We start from the raw sequence: 18,521 nt of genomic DNA, 5'->3' as shown, positions 1-18,521 counted from the left end.
CACTACCAGAGTAGCCCAAAAACTTTCCTTGCTCAAACACAACAAAAGAAAGGCTCGTTCAAATGTGGCCATTGTATAGCATGCTCTAATATTGAGAGGATTAATACATTTGGTGATTCATCGGGGTTAAAACAATTTGAAATCAAACATTTTATCAATTGTGAAACCAAAGCCGTCATCTATTATGCCACTTGCCCTTGCCCGAAAATCTATGTCGGCCTCACCACCCGTCAATTTAAAGTGCGTGTACGTGAACACGTGAATGGCATTATTGCCGCACAGAATGAAAATGATATTTCCATCTTAAAGACCATCCCAAAACACTTTAAACAGTTTCACAATTGTGACCCAGCGTGTTTTAAGGCCAGAGGTATTGACAGAATCATTCCATCTATCAGAGGAGGCAATATTAGTCAAAAACTGGCACAAATGGAGTCTAGATGGATATGGTCACTAGATACAATACAACCTAGAGGTCTTAATGAAAATATTAGCTTTGTTCCATTTTTATGAGTACTTGTTCCATCAGTCATTCCAGTCTTATATTATGTGTTTCATGTTTTTATAGTATTTTAATTATTTATATTATTAAAATGTGTTTTTTATTCTGTTTTTAGCAAACATATTGTCCGTTTATGGTTTTAAAGTATGTTCTATCACTAAGGGGTTATGGTATAATACTTACACTATTTGTCTTTTTCCTCAGTTATTTCTTGGATCACAGTAGTCATTTTTTCCGAGTTGGAGATATACGTGCATCGGTGTTATGGCAGTAATTTTCCATTCCTCATTTGTTTTCTTCTTCCGGTGCTTGAGAAGATACCAGATGATGTTCTTCTTCCTTTGAAGTATAAAAGAAAGAATGATGGACTACATTAATATATTATTTATTATTTACTGTCTTTCTTATTGTTCTATTATTATGAGTCTTTGTATTGCATTTTTGTGCACATATATATATTTTTTCTATATATATTTTTTCTATGTTTTCACTTTTTTGTATGGATGTGTGCATGCATATATAATTTTATGTATGCACATATTTATGAACACTTATTATTTTGTTTTATTTATTAGTTATGCACTGTTTTGTTGTATTATTATCCGTTAGTATTATACACAACCACACGTTTTCACTCATCACACAGTGCTTCCCCTCCATTATTCTATTTTTCCTTCTCATTTTTTTCATTTTATTATTATTATTATTCTTTTCTCTTTCCTTCATTCTTCAGATTTTTATTTAGTAATTTCATTATTATTTTTATCTATTTATTCTACCCATTTATTTTCTTATTTTTTATTTTTAATGTTTGCCATCTCTTTCCTCTCTCTCCTCTGCCTCCCTTTGTGGTCTTTACATTAGTTATTATCTTCAGTCCATAATACATGCCGGTATATCCATCCATTCTTGCATAGTATTAGCACACCAGGACCTGCCTCTTTTGTGTTCATTTCCTTTGCTTTTTAGGACCTTTCGGTCACATGTCCTTTATCCACCAATGACGGCGGGCCGGGTGGTACGCACGCTTCCGCTGTTGTCCTGGTTACTCCGCCTGCCGGTTACATGTCCCCCGTGGCTGCGTCGTTCGTACGCGACGGCGGGGATCACATGGACTGGCGGCGGTTGTCGCCATGGTTACATTCAGCGGTTGCGCGCGTCGCTCCACACTCGTTCCCCCTGTTCATTGGTTGCTTCTCCTTTAAATACTTCCTCTCTGCTGGATGTTGCCACCCCCTGACGAAGGCTGACGCCGAAACGCGCGTCGGGGACAGGCACATCCAGGAGACGATTTCTCACTCATTCAGGTATTTGCAGCTCTGGTCATTGTATTAGTATCCATATTACTGGAATATTTTTGAATGTATTTTCTTCCTATACTTACCGATACCTTAGCGCATTCACCTGGATCTGGTTACTTTTTGCTCTAGTGGCCGCCCATCTCTCTTTTGTATCACGCATATGCACATGTTTAAAACACGCATGCACTATATGCACTTTATTGTATAAAGTGGTCTCCTAAATATCTCTCAATATAGTATACATTACTCATGCACATGCACTTTTATTCATGAGACAACTTGTACATATATGATTTATATACATATAATTCTCATACTGCGTGTACATATTCGTTGTATGTATAGTTATTTATTTATTTTTACACACATGTAGCAATATTCCATTTTTTCTTTTTTTCTTTATTTTTTCTTTATTATTTTTTTGGCCATGCTCACTTTGTGCTCACTTTGTGCTGCCATTTGAATACATTTTTTCGTCTCCTGGTTTTAGTGCTTTTCTTTTGGTCTCTTTTCCCCCCCTACTATATGGTGTACTCTACCCTTTAATAAACATCGATTAACTTGATTTGGGCTTGAGTTCGGTTTGTTTTCCTTTTTTTCTTCTTGCTTATATATCTCCGAATTGTCCACAATTCTTGTCCATATGGGTTACAGATCAGGCACAAGTAGATAATGCATACAGTTGGATATTTTGATTTATTCTGATCTATGTTGTGATGTATACCCTGCCTTGAGATCTATATTTGACTTATTTACTGTGTTTTGCACAGGTTTCTCCTCTTTTGGCCATGGACCTTAAAGCCAAGGAACTTTCTTGGCTCGGCTGTGTCAACCAACTATTTGGTAGTGGTGGGTCTGATTCCAATGGCCCTGGTGGCCAAGGTTCTACTGATTTTAATATCACTATTAAAAAATTGTTACATAAGCGCACTCGCTTATGGTGGAACAAAGCTTTTTTACAAAACTATATTACCAAAGATCTCATCCCTAGGGGTCTTAGGGTCAAAGTGATACCTTCTTTTCCTATAGAAGACGATGAGTTTATAAAAAATTGGGAGGATGTGTGCAATAGTACATCCAAGAAATTTATGGAATTACTGATTAATCTCAACACTAAGAGCATTTTGATGATTGATCAACAATTGGAAACTACTTATACTTTGGCAAAAACCCAATTAACTGCGGACAATTTTCAATTGATTAACTTAGCCATGGAAAAAGATCTAGACATTTGGGTTAAGGACATTCAAGAAAGTCATGCCAATAAATTGTCACGTGACTTAAAGGACGTGCAAATGAACAGGATATATCGGTGGAAAAGAGCATCCACTGCTGACCCCTCTCGTACCCGGACTGCATCCATTTCATCTATTCCATCTTTGAGTGAGTACTCGGACGCCTCTGCTTCCTCGTCCACATCATATAAGGATATATCTAAACGTAAACGACATCTACGCAACACGCCGTACAGACGCAATTTCGATTATCCTGATGATAATAGGTTAAAGGTAATTAATTTGAGTTCTCATTCTCTTTCTCAAAGTGACATTCAGGTCCTTCATAAGGGCCTTTCCTTTTGTCCTGACTCCAAATTTGACCCTTTCTCTGCCATCAAGGACTTGCATATTTTTGCAAGATCCCTGATGTTTAAGAAATATTTCCATGATGAAGCCACATTTGAATTGTTTCCTACAGACACGGAACAAACGGCACTACAAGCCTTAACTGAACTTGCTCAGGAGAACCTATTGCCAGAAGGAGGTAAGATTCCTCCCTGTATTGCACCACGTTCGAAAAAATTCCCTTCATTTGCCACCTGCTCTAATATTGATTTATTTGTTAAAATTGTCAGTGAAAATTTTAAAAAGATCCCTCGTCACATTGCCAATGGCAATCTAAATTTCGAGGAAAGAAAAAGCCTCCAGAGACTGAGGGATTTACCTGAGGTAGTAATAAAACCTGCTGATAAAGGGGGCAATATCGTCATCTGGCCATCCTCTATGTATGAGGCTGAAGCTTTTAGGCAATTAAAAAATAAAATATGCTATAAAAAGCTTACTTTTAATCCATTGTCATCCTTTACGTCTGCACTCAATGCCATTTTGAGTAGGGCCAATAGTGAAGGCACTATTTCAAAGGAACTCTGCCAGGCCTTGACAATGAAAGAACCATGTATACCAACTTTCTATTTATTGCCTAAGGTGCATAAGAACCCTGAGTCACCACCGGGTAGACCAATTGTCTCCGGTAATCATAATTTTGTGGAAAATATAGGGAAGTTCATAGACCACAAACTTCAACCTTTAGTGGAATGCCTTCCCTCTTACACTCGGGACACGGGTGACTTTCTTAAAAAAATCGACGGACTACACGTGGATGAGGATACTATCCTCGTCACGTGTGACGTCGAATCATTGTACACGAGCATCAAACACACGGATGGTATAAGCGCAACGAGATGGTTCCTTAATACATCCGATTACCCTGCCACAATGATCAATTTTATTATTGAAATATTAGAATTCAGTTTGACTCACAATTTTTTTACTTTTAAAGAGGCCCTCTACCTACAGCTCCAGGGTACTGCGATGGGCGCATCATATGCACCTGCATATGCAAATTTATTCCTGGGGCTGTGGGAGAGGGACCTCTTTATGTCTGACAGTCATCAATTCATGTGCCGTGTCCTATTTTGGACACGGTACATCGATGATATTTTTTTCATTTGGCAGGGTACCACGGAACTACTGGATTCATTCATCTCTAATCTCAATCAGAACAATCTGAACATTAGATTGACATATCATCACCATAGATCAAAAATTGAATTTTTGGATGTCATGGTCAAACGCGACGCAGACAATACTCTTCAAACTGACATATTTCGCAAACAAACTTCTACAAATTCATTGTTACACGCTTCATCCGCTCACCCTAAGTCTTTGATTAAATCAATCCCAGTAGGCCAATTTCTCAGACTTAGGCGCTTATGTTCTACAGAGAGTGATTTTGAGATACAGGCACAAGAATTAAAATCGAGATTCATGGATCGAGGATATAGTCGCCGTAGCATAAAAAGAGCGTACAATAGAGCTAGACACTCGTCCAGACATGAATTATTGTATTCAGGACCAAGACCATCTGATACTATGAATGTGCGCTTTATCACTGACTACAATTCAAAAAATCACCAAATGAGACAAGTCCTCGAGAAAGCATGGCCTATTTTACTTGCAGACGAGACACTTTCGAAATATCTTAACGAGTATCCCAATATCACATTTAGGCGACCAAGAAACATCCGTGACACTCTGGTAAAGAGCCACTACCAGAGTAGCCCAAAAACTTTCCTTGCTCAAACACAACAAAAGAAAGGCTCGTTCAAATGTGGCCATTGTATAGCATGCTCTAATATTGAGAGGATTAATACATTTGGTGATTCATCGGGGTTAAAACAATTTGAAATCAAACATTTTATCAATTGTGAAACCAAAGCCGTCATCTATTATGCCACTTGCCCTTGCCCGAAAATCTATGTCGGCCTCACCACCCGTCAATTTAAAGTGCGTGTACGTGAACACGTGAATGGCATTATTGCCGCACAGAATGAAAATGATATTTCCATCTTAAAGACCATCCCAAAACACTTTAAACAGTTTCACAATTGTGACCCAGCGTGTTTTAAGGCCAGAGGTATTGACAGAATCATTCCATCTATCAGAGGAGGCAATATTAGTCAAAAACTGGCACAAATGGAGTCTAGATGGATATGGTCACTAGATACAATACAACCTAGAGGTCTTAATGAAAATATTAGCTTTGTTCCATTTTTATGAGTACTTGTTCCATCAGTCATTCCAGTCTTATATTATGTGTTTCATGTTTTTATAGTATTTTAATTATTTATATTATTAAAATGTGTTTTTTATTCTGTTTTTAGCAAACATATTGTCCGTTTATGGTTTTAAAGTATGTTCTATCACTAAGGGGTTATGGTATAATACTTACACTATTTGTCTTTTTCCTCAGTTATTTCTTGGATCACAGTAGTCATTTTTTCCGAGTTGGAGATATACGTGCATCGGTGTTATGGCAGTAATTTTCCATTCCTCATTTGTTTTCTTCTTCCGGTGCTTGAGAAGATACCAGATGATGTTCTTCTTCCTTTGAAGTATAAAAGAAAGAATGATGGACTACATTAATATATTATTTATTATTTACTGTCTTTCTTATTGTTCTATTATTATGAGTCTTTGTATTGCATTTTTGTGCACATATATATATTTTTTCTATATATATTTTTTCTATGTTTTCACTTTTTTGTATGGATGTGTGCATGCATATATAATTTTATGTATGCACATATTTATGAACACTTATTATTTTGTTTTATTTATTAGTTATGCACTGTTTTGTTGTATTATTATCCGTTAGTATTATACACAACCACACGTTTTCACTCATCACACAGTGCTTCCCCTCCATTATTCTATTTTTCCTTCTCATTTTTTTCATTTTATTATTATTATTATTCTTTTCTCTTTCCTTCATTCTTCAGATTTTTATTTAGTAATTTCATTATTATTTTTATCTATTTATTCTACCCATTTATTTTCTTATTTTTTATTTTTAATGTTTGCCATCTCTTTCCTCTCTCTCCTCTGCCTCCCTTTGTGGTCTTTACATTAGTTATTATCTTCAGTCCATAATACATGCCGGTATATCCATCCATTCTTGCATAGTATTAGCACACCAGGACCTGCCTCTTTTGTGTTCATTTCCTTTGCTTTTTAGGACCTTTCGGTCACATGTCCTTTATCCACCAATGACGGCGGGCCGGGTGGTACGCACGCTTCCGCTGTTGTCCTGGTTACTCCGCCTGCCGGTTACATGTCCCCCGTGGCTGCGTCGTTCGTACGCGACGGCGGGGATCACATGGACTGGCGGCGGTTGTCGCCATGGTTACATTCAGCGGTTGCGCGCGTCGCTCCACACTCGTTCCCCCTGTTCATTGGTTGCTTCTCCTTTAAATACTTCCTCTCTGCTGGATGTTGCCACCCCCTGACGAAGGCTGACGCCGAAACGCGCGTCGGGGACAGGCACATCCAGGAGACGATTTCTCACTCATTCAGGTATTTGCAGCTCTGGTCATTGTATTAGTATCCATATTACTGGAATATTTTTGAATGTATTTTCTTCCTATACTTACCGATACCTTAGCGCATTCACCTGGATCTGGTTACTTTTTGCTCTAGTGGCCGCCCATCTCTCTTTTGTATCACGCATATGCACATGTTTAAAACACGCATGCACTATATGCACTTTATTGTATAAAGTGGTCTCCTAAATATCTCTCAATATAGTATACATTACTCATGCACATGCACTTTTATTCATGAGACAACTTGTACATATATGATTTATATACATATAATTCTCATACTGCGTGTACATATTCGTTGTATGTATAGTTATTTATTTATTTTTACACACATGTAGCAATATTCCATTTTTTCTTTTTTTCTTTATTTTTTCTTTATTATTTTTTTGGCCATGCTCACTTTGTGCTCACTTTGTGCTGCCATTTGAATACATTTTTTCGTCTCCTGGTTTTAGTGCTTTTCTTTTGGTCTCTTTTCCCCCCCTACTATATGGTGTACTCTACCCTTTAATAAACATCGATTAACTTGATTTGGGCTTGAGTTCGGTTTGTTTTCCTTTTTTTCTTCTCCCTTTTATTTGTGAATAGTGGATGAAGGACAATTGCTAACTATAAAAAGTGGTTATATACCTCTGTATGAAGACACAGAGAATCAGCCAAGACATCTAGAGAGTCTTTACAGGACAGCAGCCAATACATCATGGCTCCATCATGAGGGACAAAGATTTATCATTCTATAGGATGCCAGCTTAGGGGATCTCAGCACTGGCTGGAAGAATACAGATATGCTCCATTGACTATCACTCAACAATGGATACGTTTGGACAAAGCCAGGATTGGGACCCGCCTGTCACCTGGCTCCATGGAGATGTTTTGAGAAGCCAGGTGTTAGGGCTGGCGGAATGCACTGAGTAAATATAGATGTTATTATTGGTGTGTTCGCAGCCCGGGGTCCACCTGTCCAAATGGCACTATATGGCGGTATAAGTGAGCTCTGTTATTTCACAGAGTCACCGTGATAGAAAAGCACTGTGTCCTGTTAAGCTCACAGGAGTTCACAGCTAACTGCTGAGCTGATAGCAGTCAGTGGTCACGCAGTCAGAGAAGCACACAAACAATTCCTCGCTGGAGGTGCCGGTATTCTAGTGGCTTATTTCAGCCGGGCCCTGAATAGAAGCAAACAAACTCCTCACCGGAGGTGCCAATATTCTAGTGGCTTATTTCAGCCGAGCCCTGAGCACAAGCATACATGACGACACTGACGCAAAGCTCATAACAAAGATTGATACTAGCGCGTGGCCGTGCGGCCATGTGAACCTTTTATAGTTGCAGCAAATTCAGGACCTTCCTAGAGGACCAATCGGAGTTGCTTCAAGACCTGAGCGTGTGACCCCTGACCTCCAATGAGAGGTCTTCCTTTGGGCATGCCCAGAAGGGAGAAAGCAGGACGCTGACCAGTACTGGCTATAATGGCAGAGCCTGGAAGAACAGCAGTAGCCAGACGCAGAGTATCTGATGGAGCCAGACGCTGGGACCAACGTCTCCGCTGAGCAGGCTCCACTGTGGCTGGAGAAGAATGGGAGACCGCAGCAGAGATGGCTCGAGATTCCCCCTGTGCAGAGGCGGGAACTCGAGCCCTAACACCAGGATGTGACCCACTGGTCAACTGACCTTGTACCTGAATGTACTGTCATCTTCCTACACTTGTCATTACCTCCTCTCTGTGTGCGTGCCACAGGTGGGATGACCGCCTCTGGAAGATATGAAGTAACAGCTGCTATTATCCTGGCGAGTCAGCAGAAGGATGAGAGTCTGTAATGTTCACCATCTTGGGTACTGTGCTGGGACTGATCTATGTGTTATTTGCCTGTTTTGTGGTTCAATAAAGTATTGCTACACTGTTTTACCCTCACTCTGTGTTGTCTGAGTAGCGGTATGCCCATGTTAAAGAGAGAGTGGGCGTTAGGTGTGTTGATCCCTGGTCCATGCGGTTTTGCCCAGAGGACCGGGTGCCCGCCAACCCCCCGTGTCTCCACAGCAGGTATCAGTTTTTACTGCGTTTTTAGTGCAAAAACTTAAGGAAGTTACAGTATGCTTTTTTGGTGGCCACTAAACTTTATCATCATGTGCAAGAGACAACAACAAAAATGCAGCAAATATGCAGCATAAAATGCAGCAAAACCTGATTTTTTGTAGCAGCTTTGAGCAGGTTTTGCCTGCAGAAAAATAACACAGCATAAACACAACCGTGTGAACATTGCCTTACACCGCTGTCTTTGACCCTCAAAGTTCCCCAAACTTCCTGTTCTATCTCAGGTTGTCAAGTGACCTGTGCTGCCAATCAGTGGCTACTGATTGGCTGCAGCCTTCACATTCCATCTTAGCAGAAAGAAACAATCTCTTTTCAGGCTCAGATGGAATATGAAGGCTGCAGCTGATCATTGTCCACTGATTAACTGCAGCAGGAAGAGGAAGCAAGGACACTGGCAGGGTGTGGAGGGCGTCCGAAGGTCAGTATCCATACCCTGGTATTTTAATACCCTACATGGCCTCATTTTGTAGTTTCACAACCCTTTTAACGTGGCCTACTCCATTACGAATGACCACATACACAAGAAAAAGAGCAAATTCAGCCCTGCTACATCTACATAGAGAATCAAAATGGACAGATAATGCGTGAATCTCTGTCTAAAAAGTGGCAACTCCTGTAAATCTGTCTCTTGCAGGTATCTCGGATTCTGAAACCTTCTTTTTTCGCTCTTCTTGTTTTAATGTAATATTTAGGAGAAGCAGGCAGCCTTATGTACTCAGGCATTATAAAGGTTCCCCAGTGAGGACTGTATCATTTGGCTAGCTTTCTCAATGCAGTCCCTTCTGTAGGCTCTGCCAGATGCCAAGAGCTGAGCGCAGCTGCCAGAGGGCTAAGCACAAGGTTAGATCTAGCAGAGTGGGTGGGTTGCGAAGACGCTCTCCCGAGACCCTGGGAGGGATGCAACTAGAAACAGCCACTTAATATCTATTTAGAAACAGGGAGCGTTTGTGAAAGCCGTCCCCATCACTGTTAAAAAGATGCAAATTTGGTGAAATAATCATATGTATGTCTGGAGGCGATTTCTCAAGTTCCCCCGTTTCTTTTACGGTAGTGAAGGTATTAGTGTAAGACACATTGCAAGGCCAGGCACACGTTGCTCAGAGGATGCCCGGAACCAAACTCTACCAAGTGCAACAAAAGAAACTTTTACGCTGTAAAGGACTGACAGCTCATCCAGGCAGGGCTGCACCAAGAATCCTTAAGGCTGGATACAGGGTTGTGAGAAGAAAAGTCGACTTAAAATTAGGCGAACATATTCAGCAGCAGTCTCACAAATAAATAACGTCTTCTGAGATTTGTTATCTTTTCATCTGATATATATACTGTATATATATATATATATATATATATATATATATATATATTTTACCTTTCTAGCATATTTGTAAATATTTAAATAAATAAGCGTTTGTTTACAATATAAGGCAAAAAAAATGTTAAATAATAGAAAGGATTCCCCTAAAATGTTTTATTAAAAAAATCATTAAAGTAAATAAAAAAATGATTGAATAACAAAGGTTTTTTTTTTCTAAAATATAAGTTAAAATTAAAAATGAAATAAAATAATCATTATTTGCAAAGCATTTTTTTCACTATAAGGGAATGTATAATCTATATAATAATAATAATAATAATCTTTATTTTTATATAGTGCTAACATATTCCGCACACATTATCATCGCTGTACCCAATGGGGCTCACAATCTAAATTCCCTATCAGTATGTCTTTGGAATGTGGGAGGAAATCGGACAACCCGGAGGAAACCCACGCAAACATGGGGAGAACATACAAACTCTTTGCAGATGTTGTATAACCTTGTGTCATAACTGAAACCAAACATTGACACTTTTTCTTAATTTTCCTGTTCTATCTGCTTTATTTTGTGATAATAGATTTTTTTTATTGTATTATTCTATTCTATTTTTTTTTATTGTATTATTCTATTGTATGCCTGACCTGTTTACAAAATTTAGAGATTTGTTTTTAAGAAGCCACATGGATCATAAGAAATTGAAGATAACCAATTGACTTCCTTGGAAGTGTTGTGGGCATGCTTCGTAACGTGTACAGAGAACATTGTGCAGGGTGATGGAGGAGGTGAGCTGTGACATCACCGATTGTGAATGGTGGATCCTGTATCTACTGTATATAAAGGTGTTATCAGTCATTGTACATGATGAGGAGGTGAGCTGTGACGTCACCTATTGTTAATGGCAGATCCTGTTTTATATCCTGTATAGAGGTGTTATCAGTCATTGTACAGGAGGAGGAGGTGAGCTGTGACATCACCTATTGGGAATGGCAGATCCTGTTTTATATCCTGTATATAGAGGTGTGATCAGACATTGTACAGGAGGGGGAGGAGGTGAGCTGTGACATCACCTATTCTGAATGGTGGATCCTGCATTATTTACAGTAAATGTAAGTGCTATAAGTCATTGTATAGGAGGAGGTGAGCTGTGACATCACCTATTGGGAATGGTAGATCCTGTATCTACTGTATATAAAGTTATCAGACATTATACAGGAGGAGGAGGGGAGCTGTGACATCACCTAATGAGAATAGTGGATCCTGTGTTATTTGACGTATATAGAGATATCAGTCATTCCTCAGGAAGGAGAAGAGGTGAGCTGTGATGTCATGTATTATGAATGGTGGATCCTGTGTTATGTACTGTATATGTAGGTCTTATTTTTCTTTGAAATTCTACCTGAAATATTAACCAGACCGAAAAATTATCTGAACAGAACAGGAAGTGTCTATTATGAGGCTCGGCTCCCGGAGTGTCAGCTGGAATATTTAAAGGGACTCTGTCACCTGAATTTGGAGGGAACAATTTTCAGCCATAGAGGTGGGGTTTTCGGGTGTTTGATTCACCCTTTCCTTACCCGCTGGCTGCATGCTGGCTGCAATATTGGATTGAAGTTCATTCTCTGTTCTCCATAGTACACGCCTGCACTAGGCAATCAAGTCATGGATCTCCAATGACTTTTGCTCCCCAGTGGCAGACCGGGCAGATCAGATGATGATGTCGTTTTTAGTGTCATGCATTGATCTCCCATTATTGCAGTCTTTGCCATCTTTGTTGTGGGCCGTGGCATCTGTTCCTGCTGTTGCTACTGTCTAATGTTGCAAACAATTTTTGAAATGTGGAGACTCCAAGTTGGAACTACATCTGATGGGTTGCCTTTAGTGGAAGGTGTGTCAGAGGGCTATGTTACTGTTTCTACTGTGTGGAAATTGATGCCACTTTAGTGGTGTGTGACAGTAGTTTTTTTAAATGTGGAGAATCCAAGTTAGGTCTCCTCATGTGTGTTGCCTGTAGGAGTAGGGCTCCCAGACAGGCAGGCCTCCACTTACTTTCACTCAGCCACCTGTGCTACTATCCTTACATTTTTCTACCATTAGTACTCTATGAATGTTATGTTTGTGCCATCTGAGTGTGGCTGGGAAAAAAAGGAGCTGCTGCATGAGGTATCAGGGCTCCCAGCAAAGAAGCCCTTAACCACCACGTTCTCATTGAAACTTCAATTCTAAGCTGTAAATGCTGGAGTGCTGAGGTAAGAAGAGGCTGCTCACACTGCTGTCCACCTTGCCTGTCTGATCTAATACTGGAGATAACAGGGGTGCTGAGATAAGAAGAGGCTGCTCACACTGCTATCCACTCTGTCTATCTGATATAATACTGGACTTATCAGGAGTCCTGAGGTAAGAAGAGGCTGCTCACACTGCTGTCCACTCTTTCTATCTGATACAATACTGGAGTTATCAGGAATGCTGAGGTAAGAAGAGGCTGCTCACACTGCTATCCACTCTGTCTATCTGATATAATACTGGACTTATCAGGAATGCTGAGGTAAGAAGAGGCTGCTCACACTGCTGTCCACTCTTTCTATTTGATACAATACTGGAGTTATCAGGAATGCTGAGGTAAGAAGAGGAATTCAGTAACAGTAACAAGATAGTGGAAATTATTTGTAGACAATCCTTTTAATCAATAAAGTTGTAATAAATAATGTAAGCATGAAGGGTCAAAAGAGAAATTTAACACAATTATGTCTGAAATTGACTGTTGTTCAGATAAGTAGAAAGTGGAGATTAATGGTAGATAGTCAAGATACATAGATAAAGTAGGTTAGCTTAAGTTAATTTCAACTTAATATGTACTTACAAGTGTAGCTGTTTACCTGCAGAAACTGTGAACCTAGAAAACAGTAGATATAGTATATATAAAAAAATTAATATAGTACACATACTGTATATATATATATACATATATATATCTGCAAAGTATGAGTTCTTTAAAAAGAAGAATTGCAAATTGTTCATTTTCATCAGTTAACAAAATGTAAAGTGACTGACTGAAAGAGAAATCTAAATCAAATTAAGCATTGATTCTTCTAGGTACGCTTGCACATAGTTTTTAAAGAAACTTGGCAGGGAGGTTGTTCCAAACAACTTGTAGAACTAACCACTAGTGATGGGTGAATCCGAACAGTAAAGTTCAGGGTTTGTACCGAACACCTGCTGTTCTGGCTCAGATCCTGAAAACGTCCTTCTCAAGGAATTCTGTGATACTGTTCAACTTCGTCACCCTGAACATCGGGCATTTCCTACGCTGTCATCTGCATGGAGCAGGGCGCGTCCGAGGGTGAGTATATTCCTATTAGGTATATACTCACCCTCGGAAGCGCCCTGCTTCTTTCCGGCAGCCTTCCTTCCTTCGAATCAGCGCTTCCAGGACCTTCGGTGACGTCGCGGTGACGTCACGGCTTCTGATTGGTTGCGCGAGCTGTCACATGGGCGGTCGAGCGACCAATCACAAGCCGCGACGTCACCGCGACGTCACCGCAGGTCCTGGAAGCGCTGATTCGAAGGAAGGAAGGTTCCCGGTTAGTACCAGGACGCATCAGAGGGTAAGTATAGCGATATTTTTTATTTTAATTCTTTATTTTACACTTAAATATGGATCGCAGGGCCTGAAGGAGAGTTTCCTCTCCTTCAGACCCTGGGAACCATTGGAAACCCAATGCACTGCATTGGGTTTCGAGTTTCGGCCGACCCCGACCCCGACTTTTTTATAGGATCGGCCGATTTCACTCGACCCGACTATTGAAAAAGTCGGTTTTCGTGAAACCTGACCCGATCCTATAAAAGTAAAAGTCGCTCAACACTAATGGTCACAGCTGCTGGAACCGCAGCTCTCTGACCGGCAATAATGATCTTAACCCCAATCAGAAACAATATTTGCCACAATGTCTTCTGCATTATTATTTATTATTATTATTTATTTATATAGCACCATTAATTCCATGGTGCTGTACATGTGAAAAGGGATTACATACAGGGTTATAGATATCGTTAACAGTAAACAAATTTACAGTGACAGACTGGTACAGAGGGGAGAGGACCCTGTCCTTGCGGATTTAAATTCTTCGGGATAATGGGGAAGAGACAGGAGGTCGGTGTGCTGCAGCACTGGTGGTGGTGAGGCGGCAGCTCGGGTGGTTGGTGAGGCAGCAGCTCAGGTATTTGGTGGGGCGGCAGCTCTGGCGGTGGTGACACGGCACCTTGGGTGGTTGGTGGGGATGTGGCAGCTTGGGTGGTTGGTAATGTGGCGGCAGCTCGGGTAGTTGGTGACGTGGTGGCAGCTCAGGTGGTTGGTGACGTGGCGGAAGCTCGGGTGGTTGGTAAGGCCGCAGCTTGCGTGGTTGGTGAGGCGGCAGAATGGTTATTGCAGGCTGTAGGCTTTCCTGAAGAGATGGGCTTTCAGGTTCCGTCTGAAGGATCCGAGGCTGGTGGATAATCGGACGTGTTGAGGTGTGGAATTCCAGAGGATAGGGGATATTCGGGAGAAATTTTGGAAGTGGTTGTGTGAGGAACGAATAAGTGTGGAGGAAAGTAAGAGGTCTTGGGAGGATCAAAGATTACGTGAGGGAAGATAGTGGGAGATTAGTTCAGAGATATAGGGAGGGGAGAGGTTGTGGATGGCTTTGTAGATCAGTGTTAGTAGTTTGAACTGGATTTGTTGGGGAATTGGGAGCCGGTGGAGGGATTTGCAGAGGGGTGAAGCAGGAGAGAGGTGGATTAGCCGAGCAGCAGAGCTGAGGACAGACTGGAGTGGTACAAGGGAGTTAGCGGGGATGCCACAGAGGAGAGTGTTGCAGTAATCGAGGCAGGAGATGATGAGGGCATGCACAAGAGTTTTAGTAGATTGTGGGCTGAGGAAGGGACGGATTCTGGCAATATTTTTGAGTTGCAGGCTACAGAAGGTGGCAAGAGTTTGGACGTGCAGTTTGAAGGACAGGGCAGAATCAAGAGTTACCCCGAGGCAGAGGATTTCAGATGAGGGAGAGAGCATGATGCCGTTTACCATAATAGATAGATCAGGTAGGGGGGATACGCGAGATGGGGGAAAGATGATGAGTTCGGTTTTGTCTACATTGAGTTTTAGGAAGCGAGAGTTGAAGGAGGATATGTCTGACAGACACTCCGGATTCTGAACAGGAGAGGCGACAACTGAGCCAGAGAGGTAGATCTGAGTGTCGTCCGCATATAGGTGGTACTGGAGGCCATGGGACTTCATGAGTTGTCCTAGGCCAAGGGTTTAGATGGAAAAAAGCAGAGGCCCTAGGACAGAGCCTTGAGGGACTCCAACAGAGAGGGGGCGGGGTGAGGAGCAAGTGTGTGTTAGGTGTCGAGTTCCCGCCTCTGCACAGGGGGAATCTCGAACCATCTCTGCTGCAGTCTCCCATTCTTCTCCAGCCACGGTGGAGTCTGCTCAGCGGAGACATCAGTCCCAGCATCTTGCTCAGTCTCACTCTGTGCATAGGGTTAATGCTGCTTTTCCTGCTTCTGCCATTGAAGTCAGTGCTGGGCAGCGGCGAGCAGACGCTTTTGGGACTAAGTCCTGCTTTTCCCCTTCTGAGCATGCCCAGGGCAAGATCTCCCGTTGGAGATCGAGGGTCACATGGTCAGATACTGCAGCAGATCCCATTGGTCCTTTATTGGAAGGTCCTGGAGGTGCTAAACTTCTGTGACAGCTTCCCATTGGTCCTTTATTGGAAGGTCCTGAACATGCTGCAGCTATATAAGCTTTGCATGACCGCACGGCCATGCGCTAGTATACATTTGTAAACGTGTGTGTGTTGTGAGTGAAAGTCATTCTTTAAAATCCCCTCCCTATTGTATGACTGCTCGCGGAAGGTGGATGATTGCTATCTAGCGCCCGACTTAGCCATCAGCACGTAACACACAATACGGCATCTAATTGCTGTGACCGCCAGTGCGGCGCCGTGCGCTTTCACATCGCTTTCCTGACCCAAGCCTGGGTGGTTAGGGGCGTCCGCCAGTGCGGCATCGCACGCACTCTCGTGCATCTTTATTATTATTTCTGTCACTCTGACACCCCAGTTGCGGTGTCGAGTGCATGAGGTCTATATGAACTCAAATCCTGTGTTTTGGGATTGAGTTCTGAGACTCCTTGCTTGCGCTCTTGGTGCGGTACTGCGGCCCTGTGATGCAACAGGGTTCGCTTCCTTCACACAGGGTGAAGTTAACCCGTGTGTGTATTCACATTGTACTGCCATATAGTCCGTCATTACTTGGCAGCAGGTTCCATCTCTGCACGGTGGACCCAGGCTGCGAACGCACCTTACTCTATCTGTCTTATTATTTGGTGCGTTCCGCTAGCCCTAACAGTGTGGGAGTGGGAAACGCTAAATGTGCGGTCGGAAAGGTATGAGGCAATCCAAGACAGGGCAAGGCCTTTGATGCCGAGGGAAGAAAGAATCTGTAGCAGTAGGCAGTGGTCGACTGTGTCGAAAGCAGAGGACAGGTCGAGAAGGAGGAGGATGGAGAACTGTCTGTTAGCTTTGGCTGGGAGTAAGTCATTAGTAATTTTGCTCAGAACAGTTTCGGTGTAGTGGTGGGGGCGGAAGCCAGATTGGAGGTTGTCAAAGAGAGAGTTGGATGAGAGGTGGGAGGAAAGTTGACCATGGACATGCTGCTCAAGGAGTTTGGAATCAAATGGGAGCAGTGATATGGGGCGATAGCTGGGCATAGCAGTTGGGTCAAGGTTAGCTTTTTTGAGGATGGGTGTGATCTGCATGACAACAGATGTTTGTCCCCTTACTTATCTGAATGTGGTCTGGGTTCGGGTACTGTTCTGGTACCCAAACCAAACTTTTTTTTACCTGTTTGTCAGAACCCCCTGCATCTGAACATTAAGGAGTTCACCCAACACTACTAAGCACAGATCTTCTATCGATATATGCTTGCACAGATCCCAGACAGTCTCAATGATACAGAGAAGAGAACTCTGTGGGGGGTGTATCATCACTTCCAAGAGTCTTCTTCACAATGAATATTGCTCCTAAATACAGTTGCCTTATGTTTAGGCTTATTGTCCTGTACAGAATAAATTTGATGCCAATCTGAAACTTGCCTTATAGTATTACAGGATATAAAAGAATCTGCTTGCATGACTCAGCATTGCACTAAACCTTACAAAACCCTCAACTCAATTTGCTGAAAATCGGCCCTAATCCTGCATGAACCACCACCATGCTTAACTGTTCCTGCAGGCTCTCATTATTGTACTGCTCTGCAGCCCTTTGGTTCAAACTGACTTCTGTGACAGCCAAATATTTCACATTTAACTCATTAGTCCAGAGCACCTGCTGTTGTTTTTATGCACCCAGTTGCAATGTCTTTGTGTATAGTTGAGTCACTTGGCCTGATCTCAAAAGCCTAGCACTTTGGCTAGAAGACCACTTCTCCACAGTATATAGGTGTACCACAGTATATAGGTATAGCTGGATCCCACTGGTACCTGTCAGTTTTGAACTGACGGTACTGCTGGACATCGTCTGATTTTAAAGTAATAAAGCATGAGGTGTCTTTCAACTGTTGCAGTTTCCTTTGTGTTAGGAGTCGATTTCCCGCCGCTGCACAGGGGGAATCTCGAGTCATGTCTGCTGCGGTCTCCCATTCTGCATCGGCCGCAGTGGAGCCTGCTCAGCGGAGACATCGGGTCCAGCGTCTCATTGAATCTGATACTGTGCAAAGGGTTACTGCTGCCTCTCGAGGCTCTGCTATTGTACCCTGCACTGGTCTGCGGCGAGCAGGCTTTTCTGGGACTAAGTCCTGCTTTGCACACACTGAGCATGCCCAGGGTAAGATCTCTCAGTGGAGGTCTAGGGTCATATGCTCAGGTACTGCAGCAACTTCCATTGGTCCTCCAGGAAGGCCCTGTACCTGATCAAGTTCTGTTGCAGCCTTCCATTGGTCCTTCTGGGAAGGGCCTGAAGTTGCTGCAGCTATAAAAGGTTCTCATGACCGCACGGCCATGCGCTAGTATTAAATATGTACGAGCTCAGCGCCGATGTGGTCGTGTGTGAGGTCAGGGAAATAAGCCCCTAGAATGCTGGCACCTCCGGCGAGGAGTTTTTGTGTGTATGTA

This window comes from Ranitomeya imitator, chromosome 2, assembly GCF_032444005.1.
Source record: "Ranitomeya imitator isolate aRanImi1 chromosome 2, aRanImi1.pri, whole genome shotgun sequence".
NCBI classification, from domain to species: Eukaryota; Metazoa; Chordata; class Amphibia; order Anura; family Dendrobatidae; genus Ranitomeya; species Ranitomeya imitator.
The sequence above is the reverse complement of the archived record's forward strand: the minus strand, read 5'-3'. Positions refer to the sequence as shown.